General features: G+C 39.5%; 1 pseudogene; it reads left to right on the plus strand.

The window, feature by feature from the left end:
• The first annotated feature begins 468 nt into the window (after positions 1-468).
• LOC127096357 (uncharacterized) lies at positions 469-24,334 on the plus strand (annotated as a pseudogene).

Raw genomic sequence — 24,334 nt, forward strand, 5'->3', positions numbered from 1 at the left:
TTAGTGTGTAAATTAAAGAAGTCAATATATGAACTAAAGTAAGCTTCCAGACAATGGTATCTTAAATTTAACAATATTGTTTTGTCATATAGTTTCGTAGAGAACATTGTAGATCATTGTATCTATATGAAGGTCATGAGAGCAAGTTCATAATTTTGGTCTTATATGTTGATGATATTTTACTTGCTGCCAATGATTTTTCTTTGTTACATTATGTAAAAAAGTTTCTCTCCAGTAAATTTGAAATGAAGGATATGGGTGAGGCATCATATGTGATAAGAATAGAAATATTTTGTAATAAATCACAGGGATTGTTGGGATTGTTGGGATTGTCTCATAAAGACTATATAAAGGAAATATTATAGAGATTCAGAATGGATAAATGCTCTGCTTTGATAGTTCCTATTCAGAAAGGGGACACATTTAGTCAAATGCAATGTCCCAAAAAATGAATTAGAATGACAAGAAATGGAGTTTCCCGATGCATCAGTGGTTGGGAGCTTGATGTATGCCCAAATATGTACTCGGTCGGATATCTGTTTTGTCGTTGGTATGTTGGGTCGATATCAAGCTAATCCTGGAATGGATCATTGGAAAGCTGTAAAGAAAGTTCTTAGGTACTTACAAAGCACCAAAGATTACATGCTCACATATAGAATATCAGATTAACTTGAAGTGGTTGGATACTAAGATTCAGACTTTGTGGGATGCGTGGACTAAAGAAAATCCACATTTGGATATGTTTTTATTATGGATGGAGGAGCAATATCATGGAAGAGTGGAAAACAATTAATCATTACTACTTCTAATATGGAGGCAGAAATTATGGTGTGCTTTGAGGCCACAATTCAATCATTATGGTTGCGGAACTTCATCATAGGGCTTCGTATTATCGATAACATAGCAAGGCCGCTAAGGATTTATTGTGATAATTCTAGAGTTGTCTTCTTCTCTAGGAATGATAAATATTCCAAATGTGTTAAACACTTGGAATTGAAGTACTTATAAGTGAAAGAAAAAATGTAGAAACAAAAAGTGTCATTTGAATATATTGGTATAGATTTAATGATAGCGGATTCGTGAACTAAAGATTTATCGCCAGAGACATTTGTTGGTCATGTAGAAAGCATGTAAAAGTCATATATATATATATATATATATATATATATATATATATGTATATATATATATATATATATATATATATATATATATATATATATATATATATATATATATATATATATATATATATAGAGAGAGAGAGAGAGAGAGAGAATAATGTTCGTATTGTATGACAATTATGAATTCAATTAAGGATATGTTTTTGCCGAGTTTTGTTATCCATATTATACTATATATGTTATTATTGATATGTGATGATAAATGTGTCTTTGGAAAGACATGAAAGACGTATTATTGTATCCTTTAAAGTTATTTGAATTGGATTGATCCGTGATATATGGGAGGAATTAAGTTAATGAATTATTTTTGACAACCATGATCCGATCATTTCAATTCATTAAAGATAATGATTTGGTACTTTTAATGAATGATATACAATTATGCTATAAGTTTGAAACATTAAGTTTTCACCTGAGTCAAATGAGAGACTCTTAGATTAATTTATTAATCCAATAAATCTGACTCATATAATTAAAAGTTTGACTTAAATGAAAGATACATTAATGTGATGATTCTTCATAGATTCATGGATAATTAAGCCAATTGAGTTTTATTTTGAAATTAAAAATTTAAATTCCTCTCCTCTCTCTTCATGGATGTTGGGACATGACTTTTGGGATGAAATGTAATTGTTGGAACAAAATGCCTATATAAAGGCACATTTAGACAAACTACATCAACTTTTCTCATTCCTTCTAATTTTCTTACAAGATCAGAAGAGAAGGAAGAGAAGATAGAACAATTGAAAACAAAATTGAGAATCGAAAAAGAATCGACATCATGGATTCAGATACATTTTTACTATTTTTCATAGAAATTAGAATAGTCTGAAAAATCATGATATAAAAATCTTAAACAAAAATTTATTTTACACGAAACTCTTGTTGGATTGTTTTTATGGTGAAATGAATGTGAATATCTATATAATTTTACATAATCATCACCAAAACTCTCTTTCAGTATCTTTAAGTTTTCATTTACATGAACCCCCCCAATTTGTATTTCTATTGTTTGCTTAAAGTTTTGCTACAGGAATTTCCAAAATTATGGTTAATTCATGATAATCACAATTAGGGGTGGCAAACAGGCATGCTCGCCTCGTTTAGGTTCGTCCCACAAAAGCCCGTAAAAAAATGGGGCGGGGCGGGGCAATCATAGTTGAGGATGTGGGCCTAAAACTTAGGTCTGACCCGTAAAAAAGCGAGGGTAGGGCAAGGAAAGCCCGCGAAAACTGCACTCTTTAAGCCTAAAAATGCAAAAATTTATGTAAATGCATGTGCCCGCAAAAGCCCACGAAAAAATGGGGCGGGGCGGGGCAAACATATTAGAGGGTGAGGACCTAAATCCTTAGTCCGCCCCGCACTAAAGTGCAGGCAAAACGGGCATGCCCAATGAGCTGGACCCGTTTTGCCACACCTAGTCACAATCCAATTGACGTTTTAATTAAAGCTTAGATAATCTCCTTTTCCTTTTCAAGCACACCCTTTCATCTTCCTGAAAAGAAAAGACAAATAGGAATACCAACATGTAATTGGAAAGATAAATTCATTTACTTCAGGTGCTAGTTATTAGAAGTAATTCATATTTATTAGTTTTACTATTTTCTTAGCCCCTAAGTTTGTTAGAGGGTATTTTAGTATTTTATTATATTCTAGTAACCCTAGTTTTAGCTTATAAATAGGGTGACAATCATTGTAACTTTATCATGTTTGTAGCCGTCATTCTCTTAATAGAATATTCATCTTTCATTCTACCTTTGCACCAACAATTGGTATCTAGAGCTCCGGTTCGGATTCATAGGGAAACACGGGAAACACGAGTGAACGTGAGGTCTTGTGTGTTTGATTTTGATTCTTAGATTCGTGTTGAATCTTGAACAAAATCTGATCAGAATTTTAATTCTGTGGGTTGGGAAACACTGTGTGAGAAATCTGAGTGTACTGTGCAAGGTAGAAAGATGAACGGAAACGGCAACATGAACACCAAACTTCCAGTATTTGACGGTAAAAACTGGAATCGTTGGATGATCCAAATGCGTGTACTGTTCGGTGCTCAAGATGTTCTAGATCTTGTCACTGATGGTTATGTTCCGGTAGCAGCAGATGCGACGGATGAACAGAAAAACGCGCAGAAGGAAGTAAGGAAGAAGGATCAGAAAGCATTGTTCTTCATTCATCAATGTGTTGATGTAAATGTGTTTGAGAAGATTGCAGATTCAACGACAGCAAAAGCTGCGTGGGACACACTGGTTAGATGTTATGGTGGTGACGCATCAGTGAAGAAGGTGAAGCTTCAGTCCTTGAGAAAGCAATATGAGAATCTCAACATGAAGAATAATGAGAAAGTTTCTGAATACATCTCTAGAGTAATTCTGATCACTAATGAGATGAAAGCGTGTGGAGAAACTCTTTCTGAAGAAACAATCATGGAGAAGGTATTGAGATCCCTTACCTGTCAATTTGATTACATTGTGGTAGCAATAGAACATTCCAAAGATCTGAGCACCATGAGAATTGAAGAGCTGCAGAGCAGTCTAGAAGCGCAAGAGTTACGTCTAACTGAGAGAACTTCTGAAAGGGAAGTAGAGCAGCAGGCTCTGAAAGCAACTTCTGATAGGAGGTATCAGAAGCAGTCAGAAGCCAGGAGAAGATCTGATGGTGGTCAGAAGTCAGAAAGCTCAACCTCTGATAGACAAAAGAATGCTCAAAAGGGAAAAGAGAAGTATGACAAGAAGAAAATCAAATGTTACTGCTGTAAGAAGTTTGGTCATTTTGCTAGAGACTGTTGGTCAAACAAGGAGAGAAAATCAGAAGAAGCAAATATAGCCAGAAGTTCTGATGACGAATCTGTGCTATTGATGGCCTCTGAATCTGATGATATGGATCTGATAGACTGGTGGTATATGGACATTGGCTGTTCAAATCATCTTACTGGAAACAACAAATGGCTGGTTGACTTTGACTCTGAAAAGAGGACAAAGATCAGATGTGCTGATGACAAATATCTTAATGCAGAAGGTATGGGAAATGTCAGAGTGATTCTGAACAATGGGAAAACAGCATTGATTCAGAACGTGTGGTATGTACCTGGCATCAGAAGCAATCTGATGAGTGTGGGACAATTAATTGAGAAAGGTTTTTCAGTTACCATGAAGGACAATCTTCTGAAGCTGTATGACTGCAATCAGAAGTTGATTATGGAGTCAGAATAGGGAAGGAATAGAACATTCAAGGTGAATGTCAGAACTGCAGACTCAGAATGTCTTAGTGCAACAAGTGCTGAGAAGGAGAGTGAGCTGTGGCACAGAAGATTTCGTCACTTGAATTTCAGAAGCTTAAAACATCTGAATTCAAAGAAGTTGGTACATGGAATTCCTGCAATTAAGAAGCCTGAAAAGTCATGCAAAGTTTGCATGGAAGGAAAACAACCACGATTGCCATTTGCGTCAGAAACTGCTCCAAGAGCAAAACATGCCTTGGGAGTTGTACATTCTGATGTGTGTGGTCCATTTCCAGTAGCATCGATTGGAGGGAATAAATACTTTGTGTTATTTGTTGATGAGTTCACAAGAATGACATGGGTATCCCTTATTAAGTTTAAACACGAGATGTTTGATGAATTCAAGAAGTTCAGAATGAAGGCTGAGAATCAGAGTGGTCAGAAGTTGAAGATTTTTAGAACTGACGGTGGAGGTGAGTATAACTCCAGAGAGTTCCAGAAGTTCTGTGAGGAGAATGGAATTGAGCATGAGGTTACTGCTCCTTATACCCCTCAACACAATGGTCTTGCTGAAAGAAGAAACCGCACTTTGCTTGATATGGTGAGAAGCATGCTAAAGGAGAAGAAGCTTCCTCAGAAGCTCTGGGGAGAAGCTGTTGCCACTGTAACGTATATACTCAACCGATGTCCTACGAAGAAGTTGAAGGAAATAGTTCCAATACAGAAGTGGACTGAAGATAAGCAAAGTGTTAGTCATCTGAAGGTGTTTGGTTCTGTTTGCTATAAACATGTTCCAGAAGCCAGAAGACAGAAGCTGGATGATAGAAGCAAAGTGATGATTCTGATAGGGTACCACAGTACAGGTGCATATAAGCTCTATTGTCCAGAAACCAATAAAATAGAATTCAGCAGAGATGTGATTGTGAAGGAATCAGAAATTTGGAATTGGGATAAGTCTCAATCTGATTCTGATGTTAGATCTTCTGAAGAAAGGTCAGAGTTAAGAATTTCTGAAGTTGGAGTAAACTCTGACATTGATTCTGACTCTGATAGTGATTCTGACTCTGATAGTGATTCTGACTCTGGAGAAGACTCAGAAGATGAAGGTGACTCTGATGATCCAGACTCTGATGACCCAGACTCTGATGGTAATCCAGATTCTGGTGGCAATTCAGACTCTGGAAATATGCCAACCCCTGAAGATGGTCAAAGCTCTGGAGGAAGTCAACCATCTGAAGCTAGAAACTCTGAAGCTCAAGACTCTGAACAAGTTCAGAGACCACAAAGAATCAGAAACATCCCCAGAAGATATGCAGAATTTGACATGCTGCAAGACACTGAAGTAGACTCTGAAGGAGAAGTTATTCAGTGTGCCATGTTAGTAGACTATGAACCCATAAGTACAGAAGAGGCTCTTAAGCAGAAGCTCTGGCTGAAGGCCATGAAAGAAGAACTTGATGCTATAGAGAGAAACAAGACTTGGAAGCTGACAGAACTTCCAAAAGACAAGAAAGCCATCAGCGTCAGATGGATTTTCAAGCAGAAGTTAAAGCCAGATGGTTCAATTGGCAAACATAAAGCAAGGTTGGTAGCCAGAGGATTTCTACAGAAACCTGGGCTGGATTACTCTGAAGTGTTTGCACCTGTAGCAAGACATGAAACAATCAGAATGGTGATTGCAATAGCTGCTAACAGGAATTGGCCTCTGATGCATTTAGATGTAAAATCTGCATTTCTGAACGGTCCATTAGAAGAAGAAGTTTACGTGTCACAACCTCCTGGATTTGTGAAAAAGAATCAGGAAGGGATGGTGTACAGATTATACAAAGCTCTATATGGATTGAAACAAGCGCCCAGAGCTTGGAATCAGAAGATTGATTCATTTTTCAAGAAGCAAGGCTTTCAAAAATGTGAGATGGAGTACGGTGTCTATGTTCAGCATACTTCTGCAGGAAATATGACTCTGGTATGTTTATATGTTGATGATATACTGCTGACTGGAAGTTCTGAACAGGAGATAGTCAAGTTCAAGAAAGTTCTGATGAATGAATTCGAAATGACTGATCTAGGCAAAATGACATACTTTCTAGGGATGGAATTTAGATACTCTGAGAAAGGTATTATTTTGCATCAGCTCAAGTATGAATTAGAACTTCTGAAAAGATTTGAACTGAAGAATTGTAAGATTGTTGTCACACCTTCTGATACAAATCAGAAACTGGATTCTGACTCTGATGGAAAGGATGTGGATGCTACAACCTTCAAACAGTTGGTTGGTTCTCTGAGGTATTTGTGCAATACCAGACCTGATATTTGCTATTCAGTTGGGATGGTTAGTAGGTTCATGAGTAAACCTAAGTGGTCCCATTACCAAGCTGCTGTCAGGATTCTGAGGTATATTAAGGGAACTCTGAAGTATGGAGTATTATTTCCTTCTGGAAGAAAGGATGAGTCAGAACTTCTGAGTTATTCAGATTCTGATTGGTGTGGAGACAGAGTTGACAGAAGAAGTACGTCTGGGTACTTATTCAAATTTCTGGGAGGTCCCATTTCTTGGTGTTCCAAGAAGCAACCTGTTGTGGCATTGTCAACTTGTGAAGCTGAATACATTGCAGGTGCTGTTACTGCATGCCAAGCTGTGTGGATTCTGAATCTATTGCAGGATCTGAAGATTAAAGTAAACAAACCTCTGAAGCTGATGATTGACAACAAGTCTGCAATCAATCTTGCCAGAAACCCAGTGTTGCATGGGAGAAGCAAGCACATTGAGACCAAGTATCATTTTCTGAGACATCAAGTTCAGAGGGGAGTGTTAGAAGTTGTACACTACAGCACTCAGAAACAGTTGGCAGATGTTCTGACGAAAGCTATCAAGACTGATCTATTCCTCAGATTAAGGGATGAAATTGGTGTTACAAGTTTTGATGGAATATGAATTAAGGGATGGTATTAGAAGTAATTCATATTTATTAGTTTTACTATTTTCTTAGCCCCTAAGTTTGTTAGAGGGTATTTTAGTATTTTATTATATTCTAGTAACCCTAGTTTTAGCTTATAAATAGGGTGACAATCATTGTAACTTTATCATGTTTGTAGCCGTCATTCTCTTAATAGAATATTCATCTTTCATTCTACCTTTGCACCAACACTAGTAATGCATATTTTATGTCATGCATCCCTTTGTTTTGATTTTGTAAAAGTTTCAAAGATTGATTATATGGTAGGTTTTGGGGATGCTTTGGTTTAAGGTAATTTCTTATAATGATACTACCTCCATTTTTTATTATAAGTCGCTTTGAAAAAATATTTTGTACCACAATATAAGTCATTTTATAATATCAATAAATCATTAATGATATTTTTTCTCTTATACCCTTAAATATTTATTATTTTCTCTTTCCAATTATGTGAATTTGTCTTTTCAATACCATTAATGAAGGACAATTTTGTAAAACTCTTCATAATTTCTCTTTTTTATATCACAATTATTACATTTCTTAATACGTGAGAAAAGTAAAAAATGACTTATAATAAAAAACGGAGGGAGTATTATTCTAGGTTTTTCCTTTAAACTTTATTTAGGGAAGACTCGTTTATATAAATATTAAGAAAGAGTAAAGTCTAGTGATTTACTATGCTGAAGAATTTCAATTTTCCAGAGTTATCCATTAATTACTTTTCTTCTGCACGAGTAGAGATTCGATGAAGCATTGGAAAAATAATTGGTGATAGTTTAAAACAAAGGTTCAGTATAGATGAAGATGAAACGAAAATAGAAAAGTGTGTAGTTTAATGCCAATCATTTATTTGTATCTGAGAATTGATAATATGGGATTTTGGAGTTTTAATTTTTTTTTGTAATTTTTTTGAAATTTAGTTAAAGATTAATGAAGATGGTGATGAAGATGAAGAGTGAAGAAGATGAGGTAAAAAAAATATTAGATGCTGACGGTGTACTATTATAATTTGTAGAGCCTCAAAATCCAAAGGAGTAAAATTCATCAAAAATATCAAATGGTTAAAATTAAAAATAATAAAATTTAGGGATTAAAAAATATATTTAAGGTTAAAAGTTAATGGAATGGACTAAATTGACTAATGAAATAGTTTTTGAGGGATTAAAATTTAACATTTATTAGATCAGAGACCAAAGTAAAACCTTAAATTAAGTTAAATGATCAAAAGGTACATTAAACCTAATTTTTAAAAAATTTGATATTCAATAAAAGTCATAGTAGAAATATGAAAAATAGAAAATAACATTTTGAACTTTTTTTAATTAATCAAGTTTTCCAACAAAATTCTACGTAAAAAACCCGTAGGGAATTTAGTGCTGGTGATGTTGTAGGGAACTCATATCAAACACCTAAGGGAAATCAACAGAGACCAGTACGAGAAAGGATACCTAAAGAGTGTGGAATCGATGACATGTACGATCAATCGGGTTGTCATCATTAGTGTAAAAATATTCTCGTATATAATCTGATTTAACTTAAATATTAATAGTTTATATTTGATTTTTATTAATTAATTATATTAAATAAAAAAATATCCAACACATAGGAGGTAGATGAATTAACGATTGTTCATATGACTTGTACAAAATCGCCAATTCAATTGACTAGATTATGTGTAATTGTCGATTCAATTGGCTAGGACTCTTATTTGTTCAAATGGAGTCGTCAATTGAATTGATTAGTGCTCTCCGTTGCAAATTTTTGTTGTTAAAATATGAGTACTTTGAAAGTTAATGAGAAAATATGATTATTTGAAGAAATTAGTTGGAAAACTTGGTTGTTTAAAAAAAAACTAACATTTTAATTATTTAAATCAATTTTTAATTTAAAGTTTTTATTAAAAAAATTATATATTTTTTAAAATAAAAAATATATAATACTATAAAAATTATTTTAAAACAAAACTAAAAGAAACGTGTTTATTGTTATTTTGTCTACATTGAAAAAAGTGAGATTCAATGATAATGTCTACATAAAAAAATTATAAATAAATAAATAAATAATTTATTATTTTTTAAAATTAAAATTTAATAACTAAAATTAATTATTTTCATTTCTTACATAATAAAATTTTATTTTGTAAAGTATAGGATGACTTTTCATTTCTTATATCATTAAACGAGGCATAATCTATATGTATTTCCTGCTAGGACTTATCTAAAGCTTCAGATTGTGAAACACTCTCTTTCATTAGTTGTTTCTCAGTATGTTGCTAACCAGACCAAAGAGCTTCATAGCGCCAACTCCACTGAGGGCCAAAGCGGCAGAGGCACGCGGGGTTGGCTAGATACAAACAATCCTCTTTTGAAGAAGGAGTTTGGCGGTCCCTAGAGGAACGTGAACCCGACCCCATCAGCAACCGATGGACTGGAAGACCCATCACACTCTGAAACCTATCACTCCCAGACGATCGTATTCACTGCTTTATAAGTCGGAAATGTACTTCATCCTTCAACTAATCTGCACATAATCATGGCCAGAACAAATATGTCATGAACTAGTAGATTAAAGACAAATAAAGCATAGAGCCTCTAGAACTTACCAAAAATTACTTTCCTATATGTCGCATCCGCGAAAAACAACCGGCGGGCTAAAACAAAACAACACAGAGCCGCCACCGTGCGTTATTTATCCCAAAAGAGGGAAAGGAAACGCTCGAAGTAAACCTGGAAAAGCCATGGTCTCGCGACCAAAGAGAATGGGATCGGGAGTCGGTTATGCGAAGGGAAGGTATTAGCACCCCTACGCATCCGTCGTACTCGACGGGATCCATGCTCAAAAGATAGGTTAAGGTTGCTAAAACAAACATCACACACACACACTGAAAACAACACAGGTGGGGAAAGAGAGGAGAGGGCTCGCTAGGATATCGCATCCTATGCCTACGTATCTCGTCTGGAACGAGAATCAGAGCTGTCGTAGTTCGGCTCGCGCACGCCAAACAAGACACACACAAACACAGGCAAACATGGAACCCGAATGCCAATCGCTGGACTTACATCGGCTTCCGAACCAAACAAACACACTCAGGATACGGACAGCCAATCGATGGTCTTACATCCATATCCCGACACACACAAGAAGAAACAAACAACAAGTTACTAAGGAGTCGGGAACTCGAGCCTAGCAACTGTCAAGCAAACACACACAAAAAGAAAAAGGGTGCCCGGAGAGACCTCGCACGGTCTCCTGCCTACGTACCTTATCTGGTATGAGGATCAGGGCGACGTAGTTCCCCTGAACGGGAAAGAAATTCTAACCAGATACAAAGGGAGACACACTACTAGGGAGCTGGACTCGAGCCTAGATGTTATCATGCATCATTGCCCTATGTTATGGTTTCTATCTACTTGTACAACAGCAAGCTAATCCTAACCAGGAAGAAGCAAAGCATGCAAGCATAAACAAAGCAAATCAGACATTTCAAATAGCACACACTATATCCAGTCAAAGTGGGCTCAAACAAAGGGTTAGACTGCCAAGGCAAGTCAACTGTGTCAGGGTGGTATTAGCTCTTAACCCTGACATTGAGAGTCAGGGTGAAGCCAGATGAAAGGTGAGTGAAGATTAGACTTCACAGCTCTTATCCCTGGCCAGGGAGAGCTTCAGACAAAGGAGTGTGGGTTCAGAAAGTAGGAACCCTTCTACACTCAAGACTCTGACTCAACTGATCTTGGGTTAATGTCCCAATGCATCAACACAGTGGTGTGAGCAGAGGGACGACTCAACAAGAATAGCAGGGGATGGATTGCACATCCCTTGGGTTCTGCCAATTGCCTTAATCGAGGTCTTTTCCTGCTTGGGGACAAAGTTAAACAATCACAAACATTGCCTCTTAAGGAGGACTTCAGACAGGTGCCTGGCCAAGTAACAGGCCAGGTCTTCCAGACTACATGGAGACAAGAGAGTCTACCTCAATTGGTTTATACAACCAAGCAGCAGCACAAAGCAAGTTCAAAGATGAACTGTTAGCGACTAAAGTACCTGAAATCAATCTAATTCAGTCAGTATACCAATCACAAAATCAAAACAAACAGTATAAAAACCAACAGACAATGTGCAATCAAACAATGCAATGTGCAAAGCACAATCAACTCAAGTGAGTCAAGCACAAGCTCAAAGCAAGTGAGCCAAGCATCCTACAACACACACAAGTTAGTTCACAACAATTAACCAAATTCAATCAACTTGAATTAACATCCTCAAAGCATTTGCTTCTTCAACCTGAAAATCACATCCAAACGTGAGAAACGAGACCACTAGGACAAGCCTAGGGTCAAAAGGAGATGAAAAAATCAAAACAGCAAGTAAAAATTGATCAAAACCAAGATTTATCAAGCAAGAATAGAATCCAATTGGTCTCACACCAAAACTATGTACCAAATCCATTTCATATACAAAACATGCCAAACTATGCACTTTGGAATCACATTAGAGCAAACAGAATGATCACCATTAAATCAACATCAAAACAGCTCAATAAATTCCACAAAAATTCAAGCCTAAACAGAACACATTGAATGAGTAGCATATCAAATTTCATGCTATTTGGACCATAGGAAGTATGGAAATTAAATCAGGAAGTCAAGTCATGCTTATACAAGCTCAAACAATGCCACAAATCATGTGTCAACTTTAGGCAAGTGTAAAACAGTGGAAATAAAATAAAAATGAATGGGACCAAAGCCAAAATGAATTTAAACATGTTAAGAACCACTCCACCAAATTTCATCTTCATATGATAAGGAATGAGAATTTTACAAGTCATGTAAGTTGATCACTCAAGAAAAACCTAAAAATGACTAAACAGCAAACAAAAATACCAATCAAATAAGAAATGTATCAACAAATCCTACAAAAAATCATGGTTAAACCTAACATCTAGATGGAACCACATGCAAAAATCCAGAGCAAAATACATAGCATAGGCATGGAAACAAAATTCATGAACATGGCATAACATAGTGTGACACACATTGTCACACTCAACTTGATCACATCATATCTTTCAATCCAGAAAAGCAAAATTAGCAAACTATACATCAAAATCACCAGAAAAGAGTCAAGAATGTGCATGTAAAATTTCATGAATTTCTATGGAAGCATCAAGACTTCACAAGCAAAATGGCATGGCATACACAAATTGGACACATTCAAACAATCTCTAGGCATTTTTAAAATTCACACGTGCACAAAAATATTAAAAATCACCATAAAAAACTACACATCACAAGGAGAATGGTGCAAAAAGTCTCATCAAATTTGGACTAAAAATGAATTAGATATGAATTTTCTAAGATGCAAGATCAAAATGAAATAAAAATAACAAAAGGAAAAAAGAAAATGAAATGAAATTGAAAAAAGAAATGAAATAAAATGAATTAATATGTCACAGTGGCAAACTTGTAATTATTGAACAACGAAACCAAAACGCATCGTTTTATTAAAAGTGCTGGCAGCACGCTACTGGTTCAAACACGCAGTAAACAGCAAATTCAAACGCAGGCAAGGCAATTACGGATCAAACATGTCCTGGAGAATGTTCTTGAAGCATTCATAGTGTTCATAATTTCCAGAAATCGTCATGAACAAATCTCAACCAAAATGAGCAAGCGATATATCAATGGAACCATCATTCAATGTACATCACGGATATGGCAAGCATTTGACCTAACTCTAAACATGCTTCACGAATCGAACGAAAATAGGTTTCACATCCAAACTTAAATTCAAGATTTCTCACTCGATTCTCAACAAAAATCAATTCTACAAGTTGCAGTGCACTCTATGAACTTAGATCTATAAGAACCATATCATGATTTGAGCAATTAAGGAGATCGAGTTCTAACCTTGTGGTGATGGCAGCAGTTGAAATCGTGAGTTTCCAAGCCTCTAATGCCAAAACAGATGAAGATTGATGATGTGGAAGATGATTGAAGGAGGTCTTGCAGCTCAATTGTGCACCAGGTTGAAGAACTTTCAATTTGCCATGGATGAGCTTGCTTTCAACAGTCCAATTCCTCAATGCTTTGCCACGATTTTGATGAAACAGATCCTCAATGACACATGTAGATGATGGATCCAACAAGAAACAGCCAAAAGATTGATGAATTCAATGAGAAATGATGAAAAAAGTGTGAAAATTTTTGGAGAGAATTGAGAGGTTTTTGGAGGGAAAGTTTGTTAGATCTAAAATTGTGAAATGTGATTATGCATTTTCTATTATGATTATCATTTTATACCAACTCCTAATCCAAAAGTTAATCACAATTAGCAAAATTGGAGTGAATTAGCACAAATGCAATTTATGTGTAATGGCCAAAATATCCTTTTCTAAACCAGTCAATGTAACAGTGCAAAACCAGTTGGAGCAAGTCACATTTGATATTTGGAATGTGTTGGAATTGGTCTTGTATGCAAAAGCCATGTATTTCACAAAATCACCTTTTTTCCCACCAATTTTCAAAATGAATCACTTGAAAAATGACTTTTTGCTATGATGATTTTTAATGAAATGTGATGATGCATCATGAAAGTACATGTAAAATGTGGTTTGCTCAAAGAAAAATCACCCAATTTGGCCATTCCATTCAAAAGTTATGCCACTTTGAATTTCAACATTTTTGGAAAATGGCTTGATCACAACTTGCCAACCACACATGAGAAATTCATGTTCTTGAACTTTTTGGAAAGGTGAGAGCAAGATATACAACTTTCATGTTGGACAAAATTTCATTTGAAGCATTTTTGGACATGTAATTTTGAGGTGAAAAACTTTCCATTTTTGGCAGTTTCCAATTACAAGTCACTTTCTATTTTTGGAAAGTCTCCATCTGACTTTATTTTCTTCATTCTTGATGTTTGAAATGTCAAATGAAACTTGTTTAGACATGAATGAAGTGTCTCTTGCCCTCTCCCACCTCCAAATCCATCAATTCAGGCACAGTTGACCACAGTTGACTTTTCTGACTGATAGATGAATCTGGCCATGCACTGATCCAGTTGAGCCTCAAACTCCTGATGAAATGGCTCAATGATGAAACCCTAGCTTCCATAAGCTCAAAACAATCACATGATGATCCCCATATCCATTGTAGACCACATCTCCTTGCCAAGCCCTGACTGGCCCAATGCAGATGATTCAACTGATTAGGGTTGACCAATGGTCAAAACCCTAATCCCAAGGTATCTGATCAATCTCTTGGATGATAAAAAGACCATGATGATGATGATGTATCATTGCAACCAAGATGAAGCTCAACCCCCTTGAGAATCAAGAAACCCTAATTTGAATCACACACCCTCAGATGGCTAGTGATCAATTCAATCAATGAAACCCTCAAGCTTGCATCTTTACCTCTCTTATCTTCTGACCCAGACTTAGGAGGATGACTTGCTTAATATAGCCACATGATATGCAACATGCTAATGACTAATGACCTAAGAAATGCAATGCAATATGTTAAGCTAGTCCCAAGAGAGGAGGGCAAATTTTGAGGTGTTACAGCTGCCCCTATTCAATCTACTGTGAACCTGTCGATATGAATAGCCTCGGCTTTCAGATGATCAGGATGAAGAGTGATTGAATACCACGAACAGACGAACAATTTGCACTCTGATGGGAAATAATTAACAGCCTGTCAGAATCGGCAAAGAAACAATCTTGAAGAAAAATCCGTTTGGTACGGAGAAAGTCGGCCTGAATACCGAAACAGAAATATATGGATAACTGGTAACACAGAGATAACCAAGGCCTGAACGCCTCCCTTCAGTCTGAATACTGAACACCGAAATATGAGAATATTGACGTCGGTCTGAATACCGGAAGATTAGCTTGAACGCCACTTTGGTCTGAACACCACTTTGGTCTGAACACCACTTCGGTCTGGATACCGGAAAACTGGCCTGACTGCCACAAGCTGCATCGATCTAATTGTCAGAAGCTTCTTCGATCTGAAAATCGGAAACTTGGCCTGAGCGCCACATCGGTCTGAATACCGCCTCGGTCTGAACACCGTAAAACTGGTCTGGATACCATAAGTACTTCAACCTGATCGTCGGAAACTTCTTCGATCTGAAAATCGGAAACTTGCCTGAGCGCCCCCTCGGTCTGGATACCGGAAAACTCTTCATGCTTATCAGCATCGGCGAAGATAACAAAACAGTGATAAGTGAGTCGACATGCATGCCAAAGACCCATGCTGGGGATAGCAATCCCTGAGCCGACTACTCTCTATTCCACCTTAGTTAACGAACACTTCGCGTTTAGCTGGGGATTATTCTCCTTTTCCGCTTTTTTCTTTTTTGGACCCCGAAAATTTCTTTGATTAACATTCCCATCTCTGCTCGACAGAAACCCTTCCTCCAGTATCGCACTATTGGGAAATACCTTTGATTCAAATTCATGATGCTAGACTCCTCGGAGTAACACCTTCCTCTTCGGGCACAACCACCTCTCAAACGATAACCACGGCTTGAGACTAGCTTTATGCTTGCAATATGATGCATGATTTATTTTTCCGCGTAATGCTCCATAATTATGGAAATGCTACGCGATTTATTACGCAATATTCTATGCTTAGTCTACATGATGAATGTATAAAAAGCATCCCCCTAGAGGGATTCTCCTGGGGAGCCCGAGACACTCCGCCGAGGAACTCGTCAACACTCCAATTTCCACCCTGCTGGGGAATAGCACTGCTGCTAGGAAAAGGCAACCCTTGCTGGGGAAAAACCTCATTTGCACCCGATCCACTTGGGGATATCGCTGGGGATAAGAACCTCCAACGCTATCTGTGGGGGAAACAACAGTCTTTGACTTGCTGGGGATCTAAATCCCGACTCTGCTTTGGGAAACCCTCACAGATACCTCCGTTGGGAAACAGCAACCCTCAAGCCTGGCGACTGGGGAAGCATTGATCTAAAACCTGCTGGGGATAACCATCCTGACCCTGCTAGGGAACCCACAGACCTTGAATCTGCTGGGGAATTAGTCATTCTGACTCTGCTTGGGGAGGAGGACAGTCTGGTACTGAACACCCGTCGACTCGTCGAACCATGGCATTCATATCCAACTCCCATGTCATCTTTCCAATTTTTAGAATTCCCAGACTCGTCTGGACTTTTCTGATTCATCACCTTGTATTCCCGACCGCTCCATACTCGACGGAGAGCAAACTCCCGGGATTTATACAGATTTTTCAATCTTCCGACTTTGAAGAGTCTTCTTGATTAATCTCAAGGGATCGTTGTACGTCCTTCGTCGTCCTTTCACCGTTCTCCATTCACTCGTCCCTGATCGGACTCCACGGGGATTGTTCATCAAAAGCTTCCACATCACAACCTGCAAGTGAGTGAAAAATATCTAACAGCACCTGCAAAAGAGATCGTTAGATAAAACCGTGCCTCAGGCGTGTCAAGATTTCAGCACTTGGGTCACTTAACCTTCTGAATAAGATTTCAAGTTTTCAATCTTATAAACATGCATTGGAAGGGACCTGTATGTCTTAAAATGCAAAGATTCTTTATCAAAAATAACCTGGATGTTTTTGCAATCAAAGCGGTAATGAAAAACAAAAAAACAAAATTATTTGACTGAATATGCATTTTATTAATTAAAAAGTGTGTGGCTCAAATTGAGCAATACAAAGGAAGCAATTCCTGAAAAGAGGTAATTGCACACAAAAGGAAAAATCTATCCTAATGGCAATATGAAATCCGCGATCTCATCGAGTTCCAACTCGGTTACACCCCATATGTCCTCAGACTCTCCGTACTTTTCTGTCTTCTGAACAAGACGTCTCTGATTGATCCCTACCGGGTATTATCCATGTTGCTTTAACCAAAGCGCAAACGATCATGCCAGACGCAGTTGTTCGTTTCAATCCCTCTTTTGCCTGGACCGCCCTTTCGAGTTTTTAGTCCACCGGGATACCCCTTTTTGCCCAAGTCGCCTTTCCAGGTTTTCGACTTGCCGGGTGTACAGTTTTTCTTTTTATCCCTAATTTTTGCCCGAACCTTTTCTTCTTTTTTCGATTCGCCGGGATGCCCATTTTTGCCTGGACTATTTTATTCTTTTCGTCCAGCGGGTCTCTTTATACGAAGTATTTTTTAACTGCGTCCGCATTCACAGGGGATGGAAAATCCTCGCCATCCATGGTCGTCAACAACAAGGCTCCGTCGGATAAAACCTTCTTGACCATGCTGGGAATTCACGATTGGGTGTCCACTTGCCCCTTCGATCGTTTTGAGGAGGAAGGATCCTTTTCAGCACCATATCACCTACGTGATATACCCAAGGTCGTACCTTTCTGTCAAAAGCACGCTTCATCCTTTGCTGGTACAACTGCCCATGACAGATGGCTGCCAGCCTCTTTTCCCCAATCAGGCTCAATTCTTCGTACCGGGTCCTTACCCATTCAGCCTCTTGCAATTTCACATCCCTCAGGACTCTCAAAGAGGGAATTTGGACCTCGACTGGTAGCACCGCTTCCATTCCATATACCAACGAGAAAGGTGTTGCCCCAGTAGATGTGCGCCTCGATACCCAGGATGCAAACTTCGTACTTAGCCACCATCGTTGGTGCGTTCAAATGCTAACCAGGCAACGCAGGGAACCTGGGATCCCTTTGGCGTAACCAAAGCAGCACTAACTCATTCACATTAACCCCGTCAGACATCAGAATCCGTTCGGATTCGGGGTCAGGCCCCTCCTCCGGGATCGGTTACTCTCAATCTTTCGATTAGAGTACCTCGAGATGTCCTCATCAGGGAACTCAAACTTCACCAGTTGATAATCCTCTACGGGTTGTGGGGCGATGTAATCAGACAATACACCCCTTGATTGCTTTCTGGGAATATCCCAAATCAGTCAACCTTCTTTTGCACTCTCACAACCCGTCCGACCAATGCTGGCTTCATCAAAAATCTACCTGATCAGATCCATCTCAAAATCCATAAAGTGGTATGAACCAGCATATACTGTCTCAGTCGGCGAGCAGTCTATGCCAAAGTACATCAAGTTTTCTCGAACAGTGAATGTATTGTTTCACAGTCGGTAAACTTTTTGCTAAAGTAAATTGCATGCTCTTTTCGACCAGACTCCTCATGCTGCCCCAGTACACACCTCATAGACCCCTCGAAGACCGTCAAGTACAGATTAACAGTCTCTTTCCATAGGGAGGCAACAGAATCGGAGGCTCCTGCAACTTATTCTTTTATTTCTCAATGCCCCTTGGCAATCATTATTTCACCTGACCGTTCGATTTTTTTTCTCAGCTTGAATGGGTTCACACATGGCTGTTAGATGAGATGCGAACCATGAAATGTAGTTCAATCTACCTAAGAGACCACAAATCTCTTTTTCTGTTTTCGGTTCAGGCATTTCTTTTATTGCTTTTTTTTTTTACAGGATCAACCTCGATTCCTCTTTTCCGCTCACAACAAGCCCCAGCAACTCACCAGACCGCACTCTGATAGTGCACTTATCTGAATTCAACCTCCGTTTGAATTGTCTCACCGGGTCCACTCAGCTTGGCCAGATCTGCCAGATGCCCCTCTTCTGTCTGGGACTTTGCTATCATGTCATCAATATAACATTCAATTTCATGATGAATCATATCATGAAACAAAGTCACCATGGCTCTCTGATAAGTAGCACCGGCGTTCTACTTCTCTAGAGGACAGTCTTCTTTCCATGGTAGCTTGTGCACCACGACACCGGTATCCGACCCTGGCATATCCTGACACGACCAGGCGAAGGTATCCACCTGCTCTTTCAACAAGGCTACCATTCTGCTCTCGACTTGCCTCTGAAATGGTCCCAATTTTCGTTTCCTTTCCTACCTCGGCGGCGCTTGGAATAACAATCTCAACTCGCTCCTCATGCGACTGAATCACCTTCTCCTCTTGTTTCGACAACCTGGCTAATCTTCCAGCAGATCACAATCTTCTTCGCCTTCTTCTTCGGCATGATAGATCGGATTGGCGAAGTCATATGAGGTGTAACCAAATTGTTATCAATGAGATCCGGAGAATTATTCTTCGAAGTCGGAACGAGACAAGACGCAAGGAAAGAAAAATGAAAACAAACATTGCCATTTTTACTTGTTTTTAAACTGTAAAAATAAATGAAAAACAGGGAGCACCGCTTTTAATTAAAAAACATCCATTTATTTATGATGCAAAATGTTGCAAAATGAAACATGAGGTGGCCCTTACAATGGACCAATACGTTTCGGGCAAAACGTATGGCTTTCATGCAAACAGAATTGAAAACAGAAAATATTACTCTTCCAGATGAGTGATAGTGATGATTTTTTTTAGGCCCTCCAGTTCCCTGGTACGCACGCTTTTATCCACGACTCCAGCTCACAGTCACTGTCAGTCTCTTCCCCCACCGCACAGACGCGATCTGAATTTTCAGCAATTGCACTCACCATCGCCTGACCCTGCACCGGCACGGGATCGGCATTACCATTCATCGAGACAGATAATAACCCGGCAGCAATATTCTGACATTCAGCATTTGATTTCATCATACAGACCAAAGATATATGATTTAGCGAAATACCCCCAACCATGTGTGTGTGCTGTGTAAGTGCATACAGTAAAGCAAATAAAGCTTGAAGATTAATCACTGAATGAAAAATAACCATCACATAGCAAAATTGCACAAGAAGTGCCATAGTCATACATCACAACTGATACAAATCTCCAGAATCGGGAAAGAAATACAAAAAAATGAATTTCGTCAACATGCCTGACGGTAATCCACACAAATGACAAAGGTCTAGCCTGACGAGGGTCCCACAGAAGACCCTATATCATCAACCATCTTTGCGAACTCTGCGGCGAACCTGAGCTCGGTATTCTCTTGCTGTAATCTCCCCACCTCTTTCTGGTGAATCTTCATCTGCCTGAAGTAATGATCTCTCTCAGCAATGTAGTGATCTCTCTCGGCGATGATCTTCGCTTTCTCCACTTCCCACTCTGCAGCAAGGACTCTGGCTCTGGCATCTCTCTGATCCCTCACGAGGATCTGCCTCCTCTTCTGATCTTCGATGACCTTTGAGGCTCTGGCTAGCCTCTCCTTAGTGATGTCGTGCTCCTTTGTCGACGACGCTAAGGCTTGGCTGATCTTCCCATAGTAGGCAGTATCCATCTCAAAGCGCTTTGCTTCCAGGGCATGTCACTTGTCTTGATCTTCCATTCTTACTTTGATCTCTTGATTAGCCATCTGAATCCGAGCGACACTCATCTCCAATTCAGCTTTCTCTGCAAGCAACTGATCTCTGGCTTTCTTCATCTCGAGGAATTCTTCCATACTGACAGAAGAACGCGGACCCTCAATCAAAGGACACCCAGGATCACCTCCCGGAAATGGTAGATGTGTGAGCTCTATCCTCTTCCGAAGTCAATCATCAAATAGAGGGAAATACCGACTATTGACCTTGCCAAAAGGAACCTTGCCCTTTCTCTGAATATCGCGCCATTCATCCAACACTTGCCTCAGCTTGGCCTGATTGCCCTCAATCGGAAAGTAGAAGGACTCCTGAATCTCTCGTCCAAGAGGGGGACCCTCCACAGCAAACCCCATATGTCTCCTGAGAAGCACCGGGTTGTAATTGATGCAACCCTGAACTCCCACAAGAGGCACATTGGGGAGACTCCCACAGCTATATATGAAATCCCGTCCGGCCATACCGTTATGAGTCCATGCTATATCAGCAGCCCGCAAACCCATCAGTCTGAATGACCACTTGACAGTCGGATCGAGATGAGCAAAAGCACCTCGGGAAGGCAAATACCCCATAAACCACCTGAATAGCATCTGAGCACAACATCGGATCAGACCACCACGCCGCTTCTCGTTCCGGTTATGGACCGAGTAATAGACATCTCCGATCAGAGTAGGAATGGGATTCCTCTGCATAAATAGCCTAATAGCATTCATGTCCACAAAGTTCTTCTGATTAGGAAACAGGATTATCCCATAAATGCCCACAGCAATCACAGCACAAACCGTCTTCCAACTACCCGCAGCAACATATTCCTTGGCTTTGGCCTCCAAGAAACTCAAATGAAAACCCAGTAATTTGCCCTTCTCCTTCAAACCCTCCTTGATCATCTCCGGGCTCAAATAAAGAGCACGAGAGATCTCCATAACAACTGGCTCCACCTTAGTGGCAAAGAAAGGAATCTGATCTCGGATCTGGATACCCAGGATGCTAGCATAGTCCTCCATCAGAGGTCCCAACAAGTAGTCCGGGAACACGAAACATCACAAACCCGGGTCATAGAACTGGAGAAAAGTATGAATGGCGCTTTTGTCGCTATCGGTGAGTCTGAAAACCATCTTCAGAATACCACCGTATGCCTCACGGAACATCCCCACATGGTCGGGTGTAATCAAGGTTATCATATCTCTCAACACACCAATCTCTGGGTCGAAGAAACTGTAGGCAACATCATGCTTCAAACCGGTCCTCATGTCTGAGCAGAAAGTCTCTCAACCAGGATCTCGATCAAAAATGTCCCTGCATATGAATAAACATGTGTTAGATGTAGGTAAATGCAAAATGTGATGATGCTGATGAATGAATGCAATGCATAGTGCCATCCTCCAAGTCATCTGAACATTTGTTGCACTGAAGCCTGATCTCTGAACTAATCACAACCATCTGAAGGAATATGTAACCACAAATCCGACTTGGGGTTCCGAAATAAACGGAACGGAATGATACATCACCATCATCACCAGACAATCTCTGAGCGGATAACCACAATCCTCTGAATCGGCCCGGGGAATCCTGAAATAAACGGATCCCCACTGATAAATAACTCGGACAGCACTCCGGCGTCTCTGAAAGAAATGTCCGTAAATCCGACTTATAAATAGGACTCTGATCCGCGGAACCATCAGTCACCAACAAAGTCACCATCTGAACATGCATCTGAAAGAATCACCCTCCCCTCACAGGTAAATTCTAATCAGGTTATCCTAAGGCGGATAATAGTCTCAACAATCGGGCAAGGATACTCAACGGGTTTGCCCTTTCGGGTCTGCCGCTGCAGCTCTCTTAAGATTGTCTAAACCGAAGATCCGGGAAATGATCGGTCACCAGAGTCAATAGTTCAGATGAAGTGACTCAACCAGAGTGGAGTACCCCACAAAGGAAGAGCACTATCAAATGAACCTCGTCCGACTTGTGGTACATCATGTTGCCAAACACATGTTGACCTAACATGAAGGAGGCAACATGAGACCACACTACTCCTAGGTGTATACTCGGGCCTGGGTTTTAGCCCCACTCAGAACACCCACCCCTAACAGAGGAACCACATGTACAGAGGACAGCAGAATGATAGTATGATGCATGCAAATATTTATGCAAATATATACACAGTCAGAATAATAAATGCAATAAATAAAGCGGCACAAACAACCTAAACTATCCTAGAACGCTAGGAGAGACTCGCTTAGGGAAGATGGACCAGCAAGAGGTCAACTTCTGTAATTCCCCAGCAGAGTCGCCAGCTGTCGCATCCGCGAAAAACAACCGGCGGGCTAAAACAAAACAACACAGAGCCGCCACCATGCGTTATTTATCCCAAAAGAGGGAAAGGAAACGCTCGAAGTAAACCTGGAAAAGCCATGGTCTCGCGAGCAAAGAGAATGGGATCGGGAGTCGGTTATGCGAAGGGAAGGTATTAGCACCCCTACGCATCCGTCGTACTCGACGGGATCCACGCTCAAAAGATAGGTTAAGGTTGCTAAAACAAGCATCACACACACACACACACTGAAAACAACACGGGTGGGGAAAGAGAAGAGAGGGCTCGCTAGGATATCGCATCCTATGCCTACGTATCTCGTCTGGAACGAGAATCAGAGCTGCCGTAGTTCGGCTCACGCACGCCAAACAAGACACACACAAACACAGGCAAACATGGAACCCGAATGCCAATCGCTGGACTTACATCGGCTTCTGAACCAAACAAACACACTCAGGATACGGACAGCCAATCGCTGGTCTTACATCCATATCCCGACACACACAAGAAGAAACAAACAACAAGTTACTAAGGAGTCGGGAACTCGAGCCTAGCAACTGTCAAGCAAACACACACAAAAAGAAAAAGGGTGCCCGGTGTCATACCCCAATTTTGTCCGGGCATTTTAAAAGTTTTGGTCAAGCATTCATTCATCTCATGACTCTTGGTTTTGATATAAGTTATTTTTCATCTACTATTTGAACTCTTAAGACATGGTACATCTCAGTCTTTGTCGGGCCTATGTCGCATGAGTGTCACTAGCCATTCAGGTCCTAAATCTTGGGTATCACTCATGATTAAGTCAAAGTCATACTATCTATTGCGCTACATGTCCGAAGATTCATTATTCATGTAAAAAGAGAGCAAAAATTCACGCACGAGGTTAAAGTCTATAGAGCTGAGTTTCCATAAAGAGCCGCACCCTTGGTTGTTGTAGTAGCAGTGCCGACACATAATTTCCGATTACTGCACTCATTCACTCCACAAGATTTGATGGCATCAAAGTCAAAGTCGTTGCAATCAAAGCATGTCAAGCATCACAGTTTATATCCAGGCATGGAAATGTTTACGACAAGTAATTGATTGGAACGAAGCAAAGAGTACATTCAGGAGCCTACTACAATTGAGAAATACAACCTTTTGTCAAAGCAATTGTTCTACACTTGCCTTACTAGCATTCTTGGTCGTTGTAAGGCCTTAAAGAAGAAACTTGATTATGACAAGCAACTATGAAGGAACAAATAAGACTTAAAGGTTGAAGATGCAGACATTACTGTTTTGCGTGGAAACCTAGGCATGGTATTGTGCTGGTAAGATTGATTGGAAGGGGATTCGCTTTCATTGGTTACTATGTCTGA

Source organism: Lathyrus oleraceus, chromosome 6, assembly GCF_024323335.1.
Source record: "Lathyrus oleraceus cultivar Zhongwan6 chromosome 6, CAAS_Psat_ZW6_1.0, whole genome shotgun sequence".
Lineage (NCBI taxonomy): Eukaryota > Viridiplantae > Streptophyta > Magnoliopsida > Fabales > Fabaceae > Lathyrus > Lathyrus oleraceus.